This window comes from Narcine bancroftii, chromosome 8, assembly GCF_036971445.1.
Source record: "Narcine bancroftii isolate sNarBan1 chromosome 8, sNarBan1.hap1, whole genome shotgun sequence".
NCBI classification, from domain to species: domain Eukaryota; kingdom Metazoa; phylum Chordata; class Chondrichthyes; order Torpediniformes; family Narcinidae; genus Narcine; species Narcine bancroftii.
In genome coordinates this window covers 38,829,300-38,837,150 of record NC_091476.1, presented here as the reverse complement: position 1 = coordinate 38,837,150, position 7,851 = coordinate 38,829,300, and the positions used below count along the sequence as shown (strand labels likewise).

General features: G+C 39.2%; 1 long non-coding RNA gene across 1 annotated transcript; it reads right to left on the bottom strand.

Moving 5' to 3' along the window:
* Positions 1-651: 651 nt before the first annotated feature.
* On the bottom strand, positions 652-7,516 carry LOC138741720 (uncharacterized). The gene is made up of 2 exons (XR_011343705.1): positions 7,400-7,516; positions 652-1,030 (listed from the first exon to the last, which is right to left on the bottom strand). It is a non-coding gene; the product is annotated as an uncharacterized lncRNA (long non-coding RNA).
* Positions 7,517-7,851: the final 335 nt, after the last annotated feature.

The following is a 7,851-nucleotide window of genomic DNA, read 5'->3' as shown; positions in this document are numbered from 1 at the left end:
TGTGTCCCCTCAGTGATGAACTAGAACCAGAGCATCAGCAACTATCAGTGAAGAAACAGAAATCTGCGCTTCAGTTCTAAGACCATGTCATAAAATGTTATCCATAGAGTACATTTTGTCTCAATGGGCCTTTGTTACAGAATGGCCATTTGTTGGACAGGCCTTATTCCATGCAAATGGAGAGGCTTCTTGTTGATGTATTTTGCATCCTTTGATCAAGATATTTCCTTCTGCAGCCACATTTTCTTTATGTCCAATTAAACAGCAGAAAGGGGATTGTGGTGTCCATCTCCCTGGTACATATTCTATGGTCCAGCAACTTCCTGTGGTCTCCTCTGGTGCAGATCTGGACTCATTAACTAATTCCAATCAAGATCTAAAATTATAACATACATTTTACAATTATTTTATAATTAAACTCTGCCAATTAGTGCATTTATATTTTATATTGTTTTAATGCTCCTTTCTTGTTTTTATTGTTTTATATGCTCTTGTATTTGTGAGTACTGCGGTTGTGTTTTTTAATTTCATTGTATTTTCTTGCACAATGCCAATAAAGTACTTACTTGCTTGCTTCATTAGAAACTCATCTAATCTAGAATGAGCTGCCTGAGGAAACTTTAGGAGCAGGCACAATTTCAACATTCAAAAGACATTTGAGTAGATTTATTGATCAAAGGGTTTCAGAAGGAAGTGTGATAATTGCAAGCAAATGGGACTAGCCCAGAATGTCAATGTCGTCAGCATGGATGAGTTGGGCTCAAGAGCCTGTTCTATGCTATATGACCCTCTGAGTTTCTCCATACTAATCTGTCGCTAATTCGCATCCCAGAGAAACTTTTGTGATCCTTCCCGCCAGCGATCTCAGTCATTTCCAACTTAATGGATAATGGGCAGCTTTTGAAACCCTTCTGATATCAGGGAGTGTTTGTACTTGGAAAGAACAGGAGGAAGTTGATTGGAGGCAATTTCAGTGGACGGGCACCAGTCAGGTCCCAAGGGTGCTGGACTGGAGTGCTTCAAGCTGAAACTAAAACATGATTTTTATTTGCTTGATATCCTGGAACTGCCTTTTAATCCATATATGTCAGATATGTTTGTGCGTCATTATTAGTCATTGATATTTTTAAGAAGCAACATTTGTCATTTGTAGAATTATTAACAAATAGCCAAAACAAATTTCAGAGATACAAGAACCGACAACCTGATAATCTTTCAGCTTGAATCTTAGAAAGTGTCAGGACAAAAATTTCAAAGCAATTGACAAAGATTATGCTATAGAAACACAAAAATACGAAGACAAAAAAGAAAGAATGTGGTATCTCTGGCTTCATTGATTGCAAATGCTTGGTTCTGTCTCAGCTGAAGAACGGTGATCTCTTCTTGCAGCCCCACCTTAAAAACATGAAACCTTTTTGGAGGGTACAGACAATATTTGCTGGAATATTAAGCAGAACATAGAACAGCACTACAAGCCCTTTGGGCCTTGTAGTTGTGCCGACCCATATATTCTTTCCTGAAAAATGTACTAAACCCTCCCTTTCCCTTAACCCAACATTTTTCTTTCATCCATGTGCCGGTCTAAGCGTTTCTTAAATGCAGGTAGTGAAAGGACCAGTGGAACTGATTAGAAGGAAGAATGAGAATGTTGTGTCAGTTTTTAACCAAAGATGCTGCCAAAATCTCAGCAGTAGTGGACCTGATGGATGAAGTGAGAACTGAGGAGGCGATATACAAAGGCATTGATGTATTAGCAATTTGTTAAGGTCTGACGTGCCATAGCCAGGGTTCCTTAAGGAGATAAGAGATTTGCTGTAATCATTGCCAATGTCATTGGGGATTGGAACCCAAGAGCAAAGAAGGTCAATAGGAGATGGATGGAAATGGACAAGAACATGACTGAGTAGATAGTGGGAAAGGGCTTCCATCAGCAAATGCTTCTAAAGTGAGAGTTGGTATATTTAATTTCCAATCACCCTGCAACTACGTTTCTATACATATCCCTTTGTATTGATTTGTATCACTAGTTCAAGTTTATTATCATTTGACAACCCAAACAAAACATAGTTTCTCTAGACCACAGTGCACACATATACAGTATACACACAATACACAGCACATTACAATCACATAAACACATAAATATATAACTTAAATAAATAGAAATATTTTGGGAAGATATACTTGGTTGCAGGTTCTTGGAATCAAGTAAATTATTTGGTTCATCAATTTTGCAGCCTGTGGGAAGAAGTTATTTCCCAGCTTGGCAGTCCTGATTTTGATGCTTCCTGATGGTAGTAGGTCAAAGATATTGGGTGCTGGATGGAAAGAGTCCTCTGTAATTCTTTGAGCCCTATTTAAGCAATGCTCTCGGTGAAAACCATCAATAAAGGAAAGGGAGACCCCAGTGATCTCCTTGGCTATTTTGGTGATCCTCAATTGACTTCCAGTCAGATGCTTTGCAGCTACCATGTCACACATATTCACTGACCTTGCTTCGAAAACTATAGGCTTTGATGTTGCATGACCTGCTGAGTTCCTCTCGCATTTTTGTTTTTTTTTACAATCTGAGTGCCTGCAGACTTTAGTGTTTCACCCTTTACACTCATTGTTGTTTTAGAATATAGTAATCTTTGTGTCTTTTGCACTCCACTTTCACTGCCATTTTAGTTTGAACCTTCCCCCACCAGCAGCCCTCACCAACAACCTCCAGCACATTGACCCCAATCCTGCCCACTGGTCCCACATGTGATCATGAATGGTTTGCAAATCGTCCACTAATTGGCATGTTAGTGTTTCCCGTGTTTATTGCCCATCATGAACTGTCCCTGAAGACCATAAGATAGAGGAGCAGAAGTAGGCTATTCAGCCCATTGATCCAACTCCGCCATTCCATCATGAGCTGATCCACTCGGCCCCATCCCCCTGCTTACTCCCCATAATCTTTGATGCCCTGAAAATTCAGATACCTATCAATCTCTGACTTCAATATTCTCCACAGCCACCCATGACAGCAAATTCCAGAGGTTCACCACTTTCTGACAAAAGAAATTCCCCTGCATCTTTGTTTTAAAAGGGGGCTCTTGTACCCCCTTGTCCCAACTTCTCCCACCACGGGAAACAACTTTGCTGTATCTACTCTGTCCAGGTCTTTCAACATTTTAAATTCTGCTGAACTCCCAAGCAGTATAGTCCAGGAGCTATTAAACATTCCTCATATGCTAATCCCTTTATTCCAGGAATCATTCTTGTAAATCTTCTCTGAACTCTCTCCGATGCCAGCACATCCTTTCTTAAATAAGGAGCCCACATGTACCCTGTACTCAAAATGAGGCCTCACCTCATCATGAACTGAGGAAAGAGTTAAGAGTCAACATTTGTGATGAGTTTGGATTCTTCTAAAAGCCAGTCCAAGGAAGGATGGTGCATTTCCTTCCTCAAAGATATGAGTAAAACAAATGTTTATTTTCATCTCAAGCCTTTCATTTCTTGGTTACTGTTATGGAGACTAATTTTTTTTTAAATTGAAACCTGATTTAATTAGTTAAAGTTAAATTCATCAGTTTCCATGGTAACATTTGAACTCTCTTGTCTGGATTAATGATCCAGAATTCTGGCTGCTTGCCCATTAGATTAACGACTGCACAACTATTCTATGTCATGGTTGCATAAAAGGAAACAAAAATGTTTTATTCAAAATAAAAACAAAGATAGGATTCCAGAAAGCCATTTTTATAATCAAAATTCAGATTTATTGTCAGAGAACATAAACAACCTTGAGATTTTTTTTCCCAGAGGGCAAAGCAGAATTGCCACTGATTAGTGGTGCAAAAGTACTGTACTCAAGAAGATACATATACGTAAATTTACCATTAAGATATGTAAATTTATGTTCTTGAGAATCACTAGCTCAGAGGATTTTCCTGGATTCAACATACTAGTGGCATCGTGAAGAAAGCATGGCAGCACCTCTACTTCCTCAGAAGTTTGTGGAGGTTTAGTATGACATCAGAAACCCTGGGAAATTTCTACATGTGTGATGGAAAGTGTGCTGACCTTTACACCATGTGGATACCAATAGCCCTGCAAAAGGTAGTGGACACAATCCTTGACATCACAGGCAAAACCTTCCCACCATCAAGAACATCTACAGGGAACGTTGCCTTGGAAGATTGACAACAATCTTCACCCAGCACACGCTCTGTTCTCACTGCTACCATCAAGAAAGAGGTATGAATGCCACAAGTCTCGCACCACCCAGTTCAGAAACAGCTGCTACCCCTCCATCTCAGCTACAAACTTAATTAGGGATTCATTTAAGTAGTTTTACTTTTGCACTTTATTGATTTTTTAAAAATCTCTGTATCGTACTAAATTTGTTCACATTTCTTTGTATGTTTACATGTGTTCGTTGAGCACAGTTTATTTTGGGTGAGTAATAATGGCAATTCAGACTTGCCCACAGGAAAAAGGCAGAATTTCTACTTATTGGTAGTACAAAAACTGTATTTAAGAAAAGATATACATACAAAAGAGAGAAATGTAAACAAACCGTACAATACCAAAAAAAAACCATTATAAATAATGTAATACAATGTCCTTAAATTAGTCTCTGATTGAGTTTATTCTTTAGGAGTCTGATGGCGGTGTCACATTTGTGGCCCGAAATGTGAAGTTAATAAAACATTAAACACAAGTTTTATCAGGTAAACTTCTCAGTGGCTTTATTTTCCAGTTTTCTTTGTTCTCCTGCTTGTGTTCTTATCTCTCTCATACCACATGACTTCTGGTACATCTCATACATATTCATTATCATGACAGGCGGAGGGATAGTAACTGCTCCTGCACCTGGTAGTGTGACTTGTGACTCTTGTGGCACCTTTACCTCTTTCCTGATGGCAACAGTGAACACAGTGTGTGTCCTGAGTGGTGTGCATCTTTGATGATTCCTGCTGCTCTCCAACAACAACATCCCAAGTAGATCTTCATGATGTTGGGGAGAGTTTTGCCCACGATGTACTGGCCCCATTACCTTTTGCAGGGCTTTCTGCTCAGGGGTATTGGTGCCCCTATACCAGGCTGTGATGCAGCCAGTTAGCACACTTCCCACTACATATCTGTAAAAGTTTGCCAAGATTTTCAATGTCATACCAAACCTCTGCAAATACTGAGGAAGTAGAGGCACTGACGTGCTTTCTTCATGATGCCATTATCCACTGAGAAAGTGACTCCCATGAATTTAAATGTGCTCACCCTCAATGTTTAAGAAATCTTCCTAAAGTTCAAAGAGGTTGCATCATTTTTCTTCATGAAGTATTTGCTTGTATTGGGCATTTCTCCTGCTTCCACAGCCCCATCCAACGTAAGCCCCTCCTCCAAATTTTGATGATGTAGAAGAAATGAGATTGATTTAACTTGTAAGAATCTGCAGTCAATACATGATTTGGATCTTCATCCATGAAGTAGAACATTTGTTTGTTCAGTTTGCCTGTGATTGTTGTTACCCTGGGTTAGCCATCAAGCAAGAGCTGCTGGTTCTCAAACTTTTCCGTTATTGCATTAAACTGGCATGTTCTCAGATCACTGTACTTTTATCCTTCCAGTATTTATATTAGTCAGTGCAAAGCATTTGAAAGTTTGGAAAAAAAAATTATAAACACTTAATCAAATGTGAATTGAGACTCAATTTGCACAATCGTTTGGGAATATATGGGTATGATCGATACAGACTCCGTCATCTCAGTTGTTATCCAATGGTTGAATGCACTGCTCGAAAGCCAAGGCAGATTTTTAATATTGCAAATAGATTGGTGTTAATCTGATAAGTTCATATATTCAGAATCATATATCATTGGGCATGTTAGTGGTGGGAAGTAATTTATGTGATCAATTTCCTCACCCAGAGGTATTTCGTGACATATTTCATAACTAATGAAGCTGGCAGCTAAGAATATAAAAGGATTAACTCGTATCTTTTTTAAGTGCCTTGAAAACATTGCACACTGGGGGTGAAAAGACTATTTTAAATCATGTAATTAAAAAAAAATAAATGAAACTGTTCAAAAATGTTGTTGGCAGAATTATATCTCACCATCCCACTGCCTCCACGGTGAGTCAGGTGCACAAAGCTAATGAGCTTGCTTTTATACAGAGGGATTGCCTTTGCCTGTGGTGCATGCTCATGCAAAAGATATTTGGCCATTGGAATCCAAAGTGAGATATTAAAAGCATCACCAAAGCCCAGCTGATGAAACTGCATCAAATGAGAGTGCAAAAACTTAATTAAGAAGTTCAAGTTTGATAAAGGAGTTGATTGATTGATTTCTGGTCATTTGCTAGATAAAGTCATGAACTGAACTTTTGTCACACTGGCCTTTATAAATCAAACTATTGAATTTTTATGGGAGTTGTATGGTATATAAGATATTGGTGAAACCAAATTTGGAATATTGTGTGCAGTTTTAGTCATCTAACTGCAGGAAGGATATTAATGAGATTGAAAGAGTCAAGAGGAGATTTACAAGGAGTTTGCCAGAACTTGGTTATAGGGAAAGGTTAAAAAGGTTATGACTTTATTCACTGAAGTGTAGAAGAATGTGAGGAGTTGTATACAAAATTATGATGGGTATATATAGTGTAAATGCAAGCTGGGTTTTCCCACCGAGGTTAGGTGAAGTTAAAAACTAGAGGACATGTGTTCAGGGTGAGAGGTGAAAATTTTAAAGGGAACATTGAGGGGAGCCTTGGTAGGAGTGTGGAATGAGCTAACAGCTGAATTGGTAAAAGAAGGCTCAATTTTGAGATTTAAGACAAATTTGGACAGGAGGGATGTAGTCTAGGTGCAGGTCAATGGGACTAGTGTGAGCACTCCTGTGCAAATGATTCTGATGCAAAATCCACAGACTGTACAATAGGTTTAATTAGCTTAAATTTGTACACCAGTCTTAGTATCTTTGCTGACTCCACGTGTGGAGGGGCCGGCTCAAGTCTTTATACTGGGTGGTGATTGACATCCACCAGGTGGGGTCAGCCTCCCAGGTACAGTGGTTCCCCCCTGCAGTAGGAGTGTGGCCAGTGTATTTGTTGTATCACCACAACTAGGCAGAATAATAGTTTGGCACAGACTAGATAGGCTGAGGAGCCTATTTTTGTGTTCTATAGTTTTTCTATGTATTTCCAAATGGAGTTATTGGAGAAACTGCATCTTTTGTTACAACAATGAGCAAGCATTTAAATCTACCAATCCCTGGCCAGCATCCCAATCTTTAACTCACATAACAGAGCATAGAAACCAAAACTAAATTAAAGACCATTGTATCATTTTAATCATAATTGTTGCCTTAACATAGAACAGTATTGTACAGGATAAGCCCCTTCTGACCATGATATTTGTGCTCACCATGATGCCAAATTAAATTGATCTAATTTGTCCGCACTTGGTCCATGTCTTTCATTTCTCTACATGTTGATCTGCCTTTTATCTGCAACTGACATATCTGTTTCCACTGCTCCCACTCCCCCCTGGCTGCACATTCCAGACCCCTACCACTCTTCTCTGTGATGAAAGCATTACCTCACATATTGTCTTACGACTTTCCCCCTCTCACAAAGCTGTGCCCTCTAGCACTTACTGGGCAAGCAAGAGAGACTGCAGCTGCTGGAAAATTAGAGCAACACACAATGTGCTGGAGGAACTCAGTGGGTCAGGCAGCATCCATGGAGGGAAATATGCCGTCAAAGTTTAAGTCCCAATGAAGCATTTTCAGCCTGAACAGTCGACTGTCCTATTGTTATTCATGACCATCAAAGTTTAAGTTCTCCATGACCGTCAAAGCTTAAGTCCAAATGAAG